The 12283-nt window shown below is 48.7% G+C and overlaps 1 protein-coding gene across 2 annotated transcripts in view; it reads left to right on the top strand.

Annotated features, from left to right (window-relative positions):
* DOT1L (DOT1 like histone lysine methyltransferase) overlaps window positions 1-12283 on the top strand; it is a 422415-nt gene that overhangs the window by 232408 nt on the left and 177724 nt on the right. The window lies entirely within an intron of this gene.

The raw sequence follows: 12283 nt of genomic DNA, 5'->3' as shown, positions 1-12283 counted from the left end.
TATTCTATAGTTATTATGATGAGAGATGAGCGATAGATGAATAACTTTAAAAATTAGTTTTGGTCTTGAGATCAAGGACTATTAACATTTAAATTCGTCATATGGTCCACATTTGTGCCACTTCATGCTTGATAGATATATATAATATATATATATATATATATATATATATATATATATATTCTCACAATTTTAAAATAAGTATTGAACACATCAGCATTTTTCTCAGTAAATATATTTGTGATGGGGCTATTGTAATATATTTACCAAATGTCTGTAGCAACGCATGCAGTCCACACAGGCAAAGAAATCAAACCATAGCGGTCCATAAATTATGTGTAATAATGTGAAATGACTGCTTCAAGGTGCCTCCTATATGGAGAAACTAGTTAAATGCATTGCTTAGGTGTGTTTTTGGCCCATTCTTCCACACAAACAGTCTACAAATCTTAAGGTTCCATGTTCCTCTTCTGTGAACTCTGATCTTTAAGTTCTTTCCATAGATTTTCAGTTGGATTCAAGTCAGGTGATTGGCTGGACCATTCTAGCAGCTTTATTTATTTCTCTCTGAAACCAATTGAGTGTCCTTGGATGTGTGTTTGGGATCATTGTCTTGGTGAAACGTCTACTCTTGTTTCATTTTCAGCATCCTGGTAGATGGCAGCATATTTTTATCAAGAATGTCGCAGTACATTTTTCCATTCACCTTTCCTTCAACCATATGAAGTATGCCAGTACCGTATGCTGAAAAACAGGCCCACAACATGATTTCACTGTTAGTATGGTGTTTTTTAGGGTGGTGTCATTTTGCCATTTTAGGGTGATGTGCCATTTTGCCATTTTAGGGTGATGTGCCATTTTCTCCTCCGAACATTGTGTGTATTATAGCATCCAAAGAGTTCAATTATGGTCATATGTGACCAGACTATTGGGGTTATTCAGGTTGGATTGCAGAATCTACAATCCATTCTTTCTCATGCTGACCGTGCCACCCAGCAATTTAATTGCGGTCGAAGCAACTGTAAACTACCTCCTGCCTCTGCAGCCTGCGAAGGCAGGCGGCCCACCGCCAATTTCTCTAACGTCCTAGAGGATGCTGGGACTCCGTAAGGACCATGGGGATAGACGGGCTCCGCAGGAGACATGGGCACTTTAAGAAAGACTTTGACTCTGTGTGTGCACTGGCTCCTCCCTCTATGCCCCTCCTCCAGACCTCAGTTTGATACTGTGCCCAGTGGAGACTGGGTGCATTTCAGGAGCTCTCCTGAGTTTCCTGTAAGAAAGCATTTTCTCTGACGTCCTAGTGGATGCTGGGAACTCCGTAAGGACCATGGGGAATAGCGGCTCCGCAGGAGACTGGGCACAAAAGTAAAGCTTTAGGACTACCTGGTGTGCACTGGCTCCTCCCCCTATGACCCTCCTCCAAGCCTCAGTTAGATTTTTGTGCCCGGCCGAGAAGGGTGCACACTAGGGGCTCTCCTGAGCTTCTTAGTGAAAGTTTAGTTTTAGGTTTTTTATTTTCAGTGAGACCTGCTGGCAACAGGCTCACTGCATCGAGGGACTAAGGGGAGAAGAAGCAAACTCACCTGCGTGCAGAGTGGATTGGGCTTCTTAGGCTACTGGACACCATTACCTCCAGAGGGACCGAACACAGGCCCAGCCTCGGAGCTCGGTCCCAGAGCCGCGCCGCCGGCCCCCTTACAGAGCCAGAAGCAAGAAGAGGTCCGGAAAAATCGGCGGCAGAAGACATCAGTCTACAACAAGGTAGTGCACAGCACTGCAGCTGTGCGCCATTGTTACTCAGGCACACTTCACACTTCGGTCACTGAGGGTGCAGGGCGCTAGGAGGGGGGCGCCCTGAGCAGCAATGTAAACACCTTGGCTGGCATAAATAAACCACATATAGCCCCCAGGGCTATATGGATGTATTTTAACCCCTGCCAGAACTCACCAAAAAAGCGGGAGAAAAGGCCGCCGAGAAGGGGGCGGAGCCTATCTCCTCAGCACACGGGCGCCATTTTCTCTCACAGCTCCGTTGGAGGGAAGCTCCCTGGCTCTCCCCTGCAATTACTACAGAAAGGGGTTAAAAAAGAGAGGGGGGCACTAATTAGGCGCAGTATAACAATACAGCAGCTATAAGGGGAAAAACACTTATATAAGGTTATCCCTGTATATATATATAGCGCTCTGGTGTGTGCTGGCATACTCTCCCTCTGTCTCCCCAAAGGGCTAGTGGGGTCCTGTCCTCTATCAGAGCATTCCCTGTGTGTGTGCTGTGTGTCGGTACGTTGTGTCGACATGTATGAGGAGGAAAATGATGTGGAGGCGGAGCAATGGCCTGTAACAGATGTCACCCCCTAGGGAGTCGACACCTGAGTGGATGAGCTTATGGAAGGAATTACGTGACAGTGTCAGCTCTTTACAAAAGATTGATGACATGAGACAGCCGGCGACTCAGCCTGTGCCTGTCCAGGTGTCTCAAAAGCCATCAGGGGCTCTAAAACGCCCGTTACCGCAGATGGCAGATACAGACGCCGACACGGATACTGACTCCAGTGTCGACGATTAAGAGACGAATGTGACTTCCAGTAGGGCCACACGTTACATGATTGAGGCTATGGAAAATGTTTTTACACATTTCTGATAATACCAGTACCACTAAAAAGGGTATTAGGTTGGGTGAGAAAAAACTGCCTGTAGTTTTTCCTGCATCTGAGGAATTAAATGAAGTGTGTGATGATGCGTGGGTTTCCCCTGATAAAAACTGTTAATTCCTAAAAAGTTATTAGCATCATACCCCTTCCCGCCAGAGGATAGGGCACGTTGGGAAACACCCCCTAGGGTGAATAAAGCGCTCCCACGCTTGTCTAAACAGGTGGCACTACCGTCCCCGGGTACGGCCGCCCTTAAGGAACCTGCTGACAGAAAGCAGTAAAATATCCTAAAATGTATATATACTCACACGGGTGTGATACTGCGACCAGCAATCGCCTCAGCCTGGATGTGCAGTGCTGGGGTGGCTTGGTCGGATTCCCTGACTGACAATATTGATACCCTAGATAGGGACAGTATATTACTGACTATAGAGCATTTAAATGATGCATTTCTATATATGCGTGATGCACAGAGGGATATTTGCCGACTGGCATCAAGAGTAAGTGCGCTGTCCATTTCTGCCAGAAGAGGGTTATGGACAAGAAAGTGGTCAGGTGATGCTGATTCCAAAAGGCATATGGAAGTATCGCCTTATAAAAGGGAGGAGTTATTTGGGGTAGGTCTAACAGACCTGGTGGCCACGGCAACGGCTGGGAAATCCACATTTTTACCCCAGGTAGCCTCTCAACATAAGAAGACGCCGTATTATCAGGCGCAGTCCTTTGGGCCCCATAAGGGCAAGCGGGCAAAAGGCTCCTCATTTCTGCCCCGTGGCAGAGGGAGAGGAAAAAGGCTGCAGCAAACAGCCAGTTCCCAGGAACAGAAGCCCTCTCCCGTTTTCTGCCAAGTCCTCAGCATGACGCTGGGGCTTTACAAGCGGACTCAGGCACGGTGGGGGCCCGTCTCAAAAATTTCAGCGTGCAGTGGGCTCACTCACAGGTGGACCCCTGGATCCTTCAGGTGGTATCTCAGGGGTACAAATTGGAATTCGAGACGTCTCCCCTTCGCCGTTTCCTAAAGTCTGCTTTACCGACGTCTCCCTCCGACAGGGAGGCGGTATGGGAAGCCATTCACAAGCTGTATTCCCAGCAGGTGATAACCAAGGTACCCCTCCTACAACAGGGAAAGGGGTATTATTCCACGCTGTTTGTGGTACCAAAGCCGGACGGCTCGGTGAGACCTAATTTAAATCTGAAATCCTTGAACACTTACATACAAAGGTTCAAATTCAAGATGGAGTCACTCAGAGCGGTGATTGCAAACCTGGAAGAGGATTATATGGTGTCTCTGGACATCAAGGATGCTTATCTCCATGTCCCAATTTACCCTTCTCACCAAGGGTACCTCAGGTTTGTGGTACAGAACTGTCACTATCAGTTTCAGACGCTGCCGTTTGGTTTGTCCACGGCACCCCGGGTCTTTACCAAAGTAATGGCCGAAATGATGATACTCCTTCGAAGGAAGGGAGTTTTAATTATCCCTTACTTGGACGATCTCAGGATAAGGGCAAGATCCAGGGAACAGTTGGTAGTCGGGGTAGCACTATCTCAAGTAGTGTTGCGGCAGCACGGTTGGATTCTTAATATTCCAAAATCGCAGCTGATCCCGACGACACGTCTTCTATTCCTAAGGATGATCCTGGACACAGTCCAGAAAAAGGTGTTTCTCCAGGAGGAGAAAGCCAGGGAGTTATCCGAACTAGTCAGAAACCTCCTAAAACCAGGCCAAGTGTCAGTGCATCAGTGCACAAGGGTCCTGGGAAAAATGGTGGCTTCCTACGAAGCAATTCCATTCGGCAGATTCCACGCAAGAACTTTCCAGTGGGACCTGCTGGAAAAATGGTCCGGATCGCATCTTCAGATGCATCAGCGGATAACCCTGTCACCAAAGACAAGGGTGTCTCTCCTGTGGTGGTTGCAGAGTGCTCATCTTCTAGAGGGCGCAGATTCGGCATTCAGGACTGGGTCCTGGTGACCACGGATGCCAGCCTGCGAGGCTGGGGAGCAGTCACACAGGGAAGAAATTTCCAGGGCTTGTGGTCAAGCCTGGAGACATCACTTCACATAAATATCTTGGAGCTAAGGGCCATTTACAATGCCCTAAGCCAAGCAAGACCTCTGCTTCAAGGTCAGCCGGTGCTGATCCAGTCGGACAACATCACGGCAGTCGCCCACGTAGACAGACAGGGCGGCACAAGAAGCAGGAGGGCAATGGAAGAAGTCTTCCACATGATTGTAAACCGTTGGGAAAAACCAAAGGTGGACATGATGGCGTCCCGCCTAAACAAAAAATTGGACAGGTATTGCGCCAGGTCAAGGGACCCTCAGGCAATAGCTGTGGACGCTCTGGTAACACCGTGGGTGTACCAGTCAGTGTATGTGTTCCCTCCTCTTCCTCTCTTACCAAAAGTACTGAGAATTTTAAGACGGAGGGGAGTAAGAACTATACTCGTGGCTCCGGATTGGCCAAGAAGGACTTGGTACCCGGAACTTCAAGAGATGCTCAAGGAGGACCCGTGGCCTCTACCTCTAAGAAGGGACCTGCTCCATCAAGGACCCTATCTATTCCAAGACTTACCGCGGCTGCGTTTGACGGCAGGGCGGTTGAACGCCGGATCATGAAGGAAAAAGGCATTCCGGATGAAGTCATCCCTACCCTGATCAAAGCCAGGAAGGATGTAACCGCAAAGCATTATCACCGCATTAGGCGAAAATATGTTGCGTGGTGCGAGGCCAGTAAGGCCCCGATGGAGGAATTTCAACTAGGTCGATTCCTGCATTTCCTGCAAACAGGAGTGTCTATGGGCCTAAAATTGGGGTCCATTAAGGTTCAAATTTCGGCCCTGTCAATTTTCTTCCAGAAAAAACTAGCTTCAGTTCCTGAAGTTCAGACGTTTGTAAAAGGGGTACTGCATATACAGCCTCCTTTTGTGCCTCCAGTGGCACCTTGGGATCTCAATGTAGTTTTGGGGTTCCTAAAGTCACAATGGTTTGAACCACTTGAATCTGTGGAGTAAAAATATCTCACATGGAAAGTGGTCATGCTGTTGGCCCTGGCCTCGGCCAGGCGCGTGTCAGAATTGGCGGCTTTATCCTGTAAAAGCCCCTATCTGATCTTCCATTCAGACAGGGCGGAATTGAGGACTCGTCCTCATTTTCTCCCTAAGGTGGTTTCAGCGTTTCATCTGAACCAACCTATTGTGGTACCTGCGGCTACTAGTGACTTGGAGGACTCCAAGTTGTTGGACATAGTCAGGGCCCTGAAAATATATGTTTCCAGGACGGCTGGAGTCAGAAAATCTGACTCGCTGTTTATCCTGTATGCACCCAACAAGCTGGGTGCTCCTGCTTCTAAGCAGACTATTGCTCGTTGGATTTGTAGTACAATTCAGCTTGCACATTCTGTGGTAGGCCTGCCACAGCTAAAATCTGTAAAAGCCCATTCCACAAGGAAGGTGGGCTCATCTTGGGCGGCTGCCCGAGGGGTCTCGGCTTTACAACTTTGCCGAGCAGCTATTTGGTCAGGGGCAAACACGTTTGCTAAATTCTACAAATTTGATACCCTGGCTGAGGAGGACCTGGAGTTCTCTCATTCGGTGCTGCAGAGTCATCCGCACTCTCCCGCCCGTTTGGGAGCTTTGGTATATTCCCCATGGTCCTTACGGAGTTCCCAGCATCCACTAGGATGTCAGAGAAAATAAGAATTTACTTACCGATAATTCTATTTCTCGTAGTCCGTAGTGGATGCTGGGCGCCCATCCCAAGTGCGGATTGTCTGCAATACTTGTACATAGTTATTGTTAACTAAATCGGGTTATTGTTGTTGTGAGCCATCTATCCAGAGGCTCCTCTGTTATCATGCTGTTAACTGGGTTCAGATCACAGGTTGTACGGTGTGATTGGTGTGGCTGGTATGAGTCTTACCCGGGATTCATAAATCCTTCCTTATTGTGTACGCTCGTCCGGGCACAGTATCCTAACTGAGGCTTGGAGGAGGGTCATAGGGGGAGGAGCCAGTGCACACCAGGTAGTCCTAAAGCTTTACTTTTGTGCCGAGTCTCCTGCGGAGCCGCTATTCCCCATGGTCCTTACGGAGTTCCCAGCATCCACTACGGACTACGAGAAATAGAATTATCGGTAAGTAAATTCTTATTTTTGTTAGGTTTTTTATTTTCAGGGAGCCTGCTGGCAAGACTCCCTGCATCGAGGGACTGAGGAGAGAGAAACAGACCCACTTCTCTGAATTTCAGGGCTCTGTTTCTTAGGCTACTGGATACCATTAGCTCCAGAGGGATAGGTACGCAGGTCTCACCCTCGCCGTCCGTCCTCCTCGCAGAGCCGTAAGAAAGAAGCCGGGTGAGTATGTGAGGAAAAGACCATCTGAGGCGGCAGAAGACACCTTGATCTTCACTGAGGTAATTCACAGCACTGCAGCTGTGCGCCATTGCTCCCCTTCACCTCACACACCTCGGTCACTGTAAGGGTGCAGGGCGCAGGGGGGGGGCGCCCTGGGCAGCAATATAAACCTCTCTTATGGCAAATACACATATATACATGTACAGCTGGGCACTGTACATGTATATAAAGAGCCCCCGCCATGTTGTTGGAAAATTTGAGCGGGACAGAAGCCCGCCGCCGAGGGGGCGGGGCTTCTCCCTCAGCACTCACCAGCCCCATTTTTCTCCACAGCACCGCTGAGAGGAAGCTCCCCGGACTCTCCCCTGCTTGACACGGTGAAAGAAGGGGTTTAAAGTAGAGGGGGGGGCGCACATAATTGGCGCATATATACAACAACAGCGCTACTGGGTAAACATACTGTGTTTTTTCCTGGGTCATATAGCGCTGGGGTGTGTGCTGGCATACTCTCTCTCTCTCCAAAGGGCCTGGTGGGAAACCTGTCTTCAGAAAAGAGCTTCCCTGTGTATGTGTGGTGTGTCGGTACGTGTGTGTCGACATTTCTGAGGTTGAAGGCTCACCTAAGGAGGAGGGGGAGTGTATGAATGTTAGGTCTCCGTTGGCAGTGCCGACACCTGACTGGATGGATATGTGGAATGTTTTAAGTGCTAATGTTAATTTATTGCACAAAAGACTAGACAAAGCTGAAGCTGGGGTACAGTCAGGGAGTCAACCCATGTCTGTCCCAATGTCGCCTGGACCTTCGGGGTCTCGGTAGCACCCAATATCCCAAATAGTTGACACAGATACCGACACGGATTCAGACTCCAGTGTCGACTACGATGATGCAAAATTACAGCCAAAGGTGGCTAAATGTATTCGATATATGATTATCGCAATAAAAGATGTTTTGCATATCACTGAGGAACCCCTGTCCCTGACACGAGGGTACACATGTATAAGGAAAAGAAACCTGAGGTCCCCTTTCCTTCCTCACATGAGCTGAACGAATTATGCGAAAAAGTGTGGGAAACTCTAGACAAAAAACTGCAGATTCCCAAAAGGATTCTGATAGCGTATCCTTTCCTGTCGCAGGACAGGATACAGTGGGAATCCTCCCCTAGGGTAGACAAAGCTTTGACGCGCTTATCAAAAAAGATAGCGCTTCCATCCCAAGATACGGCTACCCTCAAGGATCCTGCTGACCGCAAGCAGGAGGTTACCTTGAAGTCCATTTACACACATTCTGGTACGTTACTCAGACCGGCTATTGAGTCGGCCTGGGTTTGTAGTGCTGTAGCAGCATGGACAGATTCCTTATCAGCGGATATTGAGACCCTTGATAAGGATACCATTTTAATGACCCTAGGGCATATAAAAGATGCGGTCTAATATATGAGGGATGCTCAAAGAGACATTAGTTTACTGGGTTCCAGGATAAACGCTATGTCTATTTCTGCTAGGTGTGTCTTATGGACCCGACAGTGGACAGGTGATGCCGACTCCAAGAGACATATGGAGTTGTTGCCGTACAAGGGTGAGGAATTGTTTGGCGAGGGCCTCTCAGACCTCGTCTCCACGGCTACGGCAGGTAAATCAAACTTTTTGCCATATATTCCCTCACAATCTAAGAAAGCACCTCATTATCAGATGCAGTCCTTTCGTTCCAATAAAAGCAAGAGTACGTGGATCGTCCTTTCTTGCCAGAGGTAAGGGCAGAGGGAAAAAGCTGCACAACACAGCTAGTTCCCAGGAACAGAAGTTCTCCCCGGCCTCTGCAAAATCCACCGCACGACGCTGGGGCTCCTCTGAGGGAGTCCGCTCCAGTGGGGGCACGTCTTCGACGGTTCAGCCACATCTGGGTCCACTCACAGGTGGATCCCTGGGCAATAGAAATTGTTTCCCAGGGTTACAAGCTGGAATTCGTAGAGGTGCCTCCTCGCCGGTTTTTCAAATCGGCCCTACCGAAAAACTCCCTGGAAAGGGAGATAGTGTTACATGCGATTCACAAATTGTGTCTTCAACAAGTGATGGTAGAGGTTCCCCTGCTTCAAAGAGGGCAGGGGTACTACTCAACTCTGTTTGTGGTCCCGAAACCGGACTGTTCGGTCAGACCCATTTTGAATTTAAAATCCCTGAACCTTTACTTAAAACGGTTCAAGTTCAAGATGGAATCGCTCAGAGCGGTCATCGCCAGCCTAGAAGGGGGAGATTTTATGGTATCTCTGGACATAAAGGATGCATACCTGCATGTTCCCATATATCCTCCTCATCAGGCGTATCTGAGATTTGCGGTACAGGATTGTCATTACCAATTTCAGACGTTGCCGTTTGGGCTTTCCACGGCCCCGAGAATTTTCTCCAAGGTAATGGCGGAAATGATGGTGCTCCTGCGCAAGCATGGTGTCACAATTATCCCGTACTTGGACGATCTCCTCATAAAAGCGAGATCACGGGAGAGGTTGCTGAACAGCGTATCACTTTCACTGAATGTGTTACAGCGACACGGCTGGATTCTTAATATTCCAAAGTCGCAGCTGAATCCTACAACTCGTCTTCCCTTCTTGGGCATGATTCTGGACACAGACCAGAAGAGGGTTTTTCTTCCGACGAAAAAAGCGCAGGAACTCATGACTCGAGTCATGAACCTGTTGAAACCAAAACAAGTGTCAGTACATCATGCACTCAAGTTCTGGGAAAGATGGTGGCAACATACGAAGCCATTCCATACGGCAGATTCCATGCAAGGACCTTCCAATGGGACCTATTGGACAATTGGTCCGGGTCACATCTGCAACTGCATCAGCAGATCACCCTGTCCCCCAGGGCCAGAGTATCTCTCCTGTGGTGGCTGAAAAGTGCTCACCTTCTAGAGGGCCGCAGGTTCGGCATTCAGGACTGGATCCTGGTGACCGCGGACGCGAGCCTCCGAGGTTGGGGACCAGTCACACAGGGAAGAGATTTCCATGGCCTTTCGTCAAGTCAAGAGACTTGTCTTCACATCAACATCCTGGAACTAAGGGCCATATACAACGCCCTACGTCAAGCGGAGATCTTACTTCACAATCGACCAGTTCTGATCCAGTCAGACAACATCACCGCAGTAGCTCATGTAAACCGCCAAGGCGGCACAAGGAGCAGAGTGGCGATGGCGGAAGCCACCAGAATTCTCCGCTGGGGGAGAATCATGTAAGCGCTCTGTCAGCAGTGTTCATTCCGGGAGTGGACAACTGGGAAGCAGACTTCCTCAGCAGACACGATCTGCATCAGGGACAGTGGGTACTTCATCAGGAAGTCTTCGCGCAAATTGCAAGTCGGTGGGGATTGCCCCAAATAGACATGATGGCATCCCGTCTCAACAAAAAGCTACAAAGGTATTGCGCCAGGTCCAGAGACCCTCAGGCGGTAGCTGTGGACGCCCTAGTGACACCGTGGGTGTTCCAGTCGTTTCCTCCTCTTCCTCTCATACCCAAGGTGTTGAGGATAATAAGGAAAAGGGGAGTGAGAACAATTCTCATTGTTCCGGATTGGCCACGAAGTACCTGGTATCCGGATCTGCAAGAAATGCTCACAGAAGATCCGTGGCCTCTTCCTCTAAGGCAGGACCTGTTACAACAAGGTCCCTGTCTGTTACAAGACTTACCGCGGCTGCGTTTGACGGCATGGCGGTTGAACGCCGGATCCTAGCGGAAAGGGGTATTCCGGATGAGGTCATTCCTACGCTAATAAAGGCTAGGAAGGACGTGACATCTAAACATTATCACCGAATATGGCGAAAATATGTTTCTTGGTGTGAGGCCAGGAATGCTCCTATGGAAGATTTCTATCTAGGCCGTTATCTTCACTTCCTACAAACTGGAGTGAATTTGGGCCTAAAATTAGGCTCCATTAAAGTTCAGATTTCGGCGTTATCCATTTTCTTTCAAAAGGAATTGGCCTCTTTACCTGAAGTACAGACTTTTGTGAAGGGAGTACTGCATATTCAGCCTCCTTTTGTACCTCCGGTGGTGCCTTGGGACCTTAACGTGGTGTTAAGTTTCCTTAAGTCACATTGGTTTGAACCACTTAAAACAGTGGAGTTGAAATATCTCACTTGGAAGGTTGTCATGTTGTTAGCCTTGGCTTCGGCTAGGCGAGTTTCGGAATTGGCGGCTTTATCACATAAAAGCCCCTATCTGGTTTTCCATTTGGATAGAGCAGAATTGCGGACCCGTCCTCAATTCCTACCTAAGGTGGTCTCATCCTTTCATATGAACCAACCTATTGTCGTGCCTGTGGCTACACGTGACTTGGAGGAGTCCGAGTCCCTGGATGTGGTCAGGGCTTTAAAAATTTACGTAGCCAGAACGGCTAGGATCAGAAAAACAGAAGCACTGTTTGTCCTGTATGCAGCCAACAAGGTTGGCGGCCCTGCTTCAAAGCAAACTATTGCTCTCTGGATCTGTAACACGATTCAGCAGGCGCATTCTACGGTAGGATTGCCGTTACCGAAATCTGTTAAGGCCCAGTCCACTAGGAAGGTAGGCTCGTCTTGGGCGGCTGCCCGAGGGGTCTCGGCACTACAGCTGTGCCGAGCTGCTACTTGGTCGGGGTCAAACACCTTTGCAAGTTCTATAAGTTTGATACCCTGGCTGAGGAGGACCTCCTGTTTGCTCAATCGGTGCTGCAGAGTCATCCGCACTCTCCAGCTCGTTTGGAAGCTTTGGTATTATCCCCATGGTCCTTACGGAGTCCCCAGCATCCTCTAGGACGTTAGAGAAAATTAGATTTTAAACCTACCGGTAAATCTTTTTCTCGTAGTCCGTATAGGATGCTTTGCGCCGGTCCCAAGTGCGGACTACTTCTGCAAGACTTGTATATAGTTTTGCTTACATAAGGGTTATGTTATAGTTTCATCGGTTTTGGACCGATGATATGTTGTTTTTTCATACTGTTAACTAGATAGTATATCACAAGTTATACGGTGTGATTGGTGTGGCTGGTATGTATCTTGCCCTTGGATTAACAAAAATCCTTTCCTCGTACTGTCCGTCTCCTTTGGGCACAGTTTCTCTTACTGAGGTCTGGAGGAGGGGCATAGAGGGAGGAGCCAGTGCACACCCAGAGTCAAAGTCTTTATTAAAGTGCCCATGTCTCATGCGGAGCCCGTCTATCCCCATGGTCCTTACGGAGTCCCCAGCATCCTCTACGGACTACGAGAAAAAGATTTACCGGTAGGTTCAAAATCTTATTTT

The sequence above is a fragment of the Pseudophryne corroboree genome, chromosome 1 (assembly GCF_028390025.1).
Source record: "Pseudophryne corroboree isolate aPseCor3 chromosome 1, aPseCor3.hap2, whole genome shotgun sequence".
NCBI lineage: Eukaryota > Metazoa > Chordata > Amphibia > Anura > Myobatrachidae > Pseudophryne > Pseudophryne corroboree.
The sequence above is the reverse complement of the archived record's forward strand: the minus strand, read 5'-3'. Positions and strand labels throughout refer to the sequence as shown.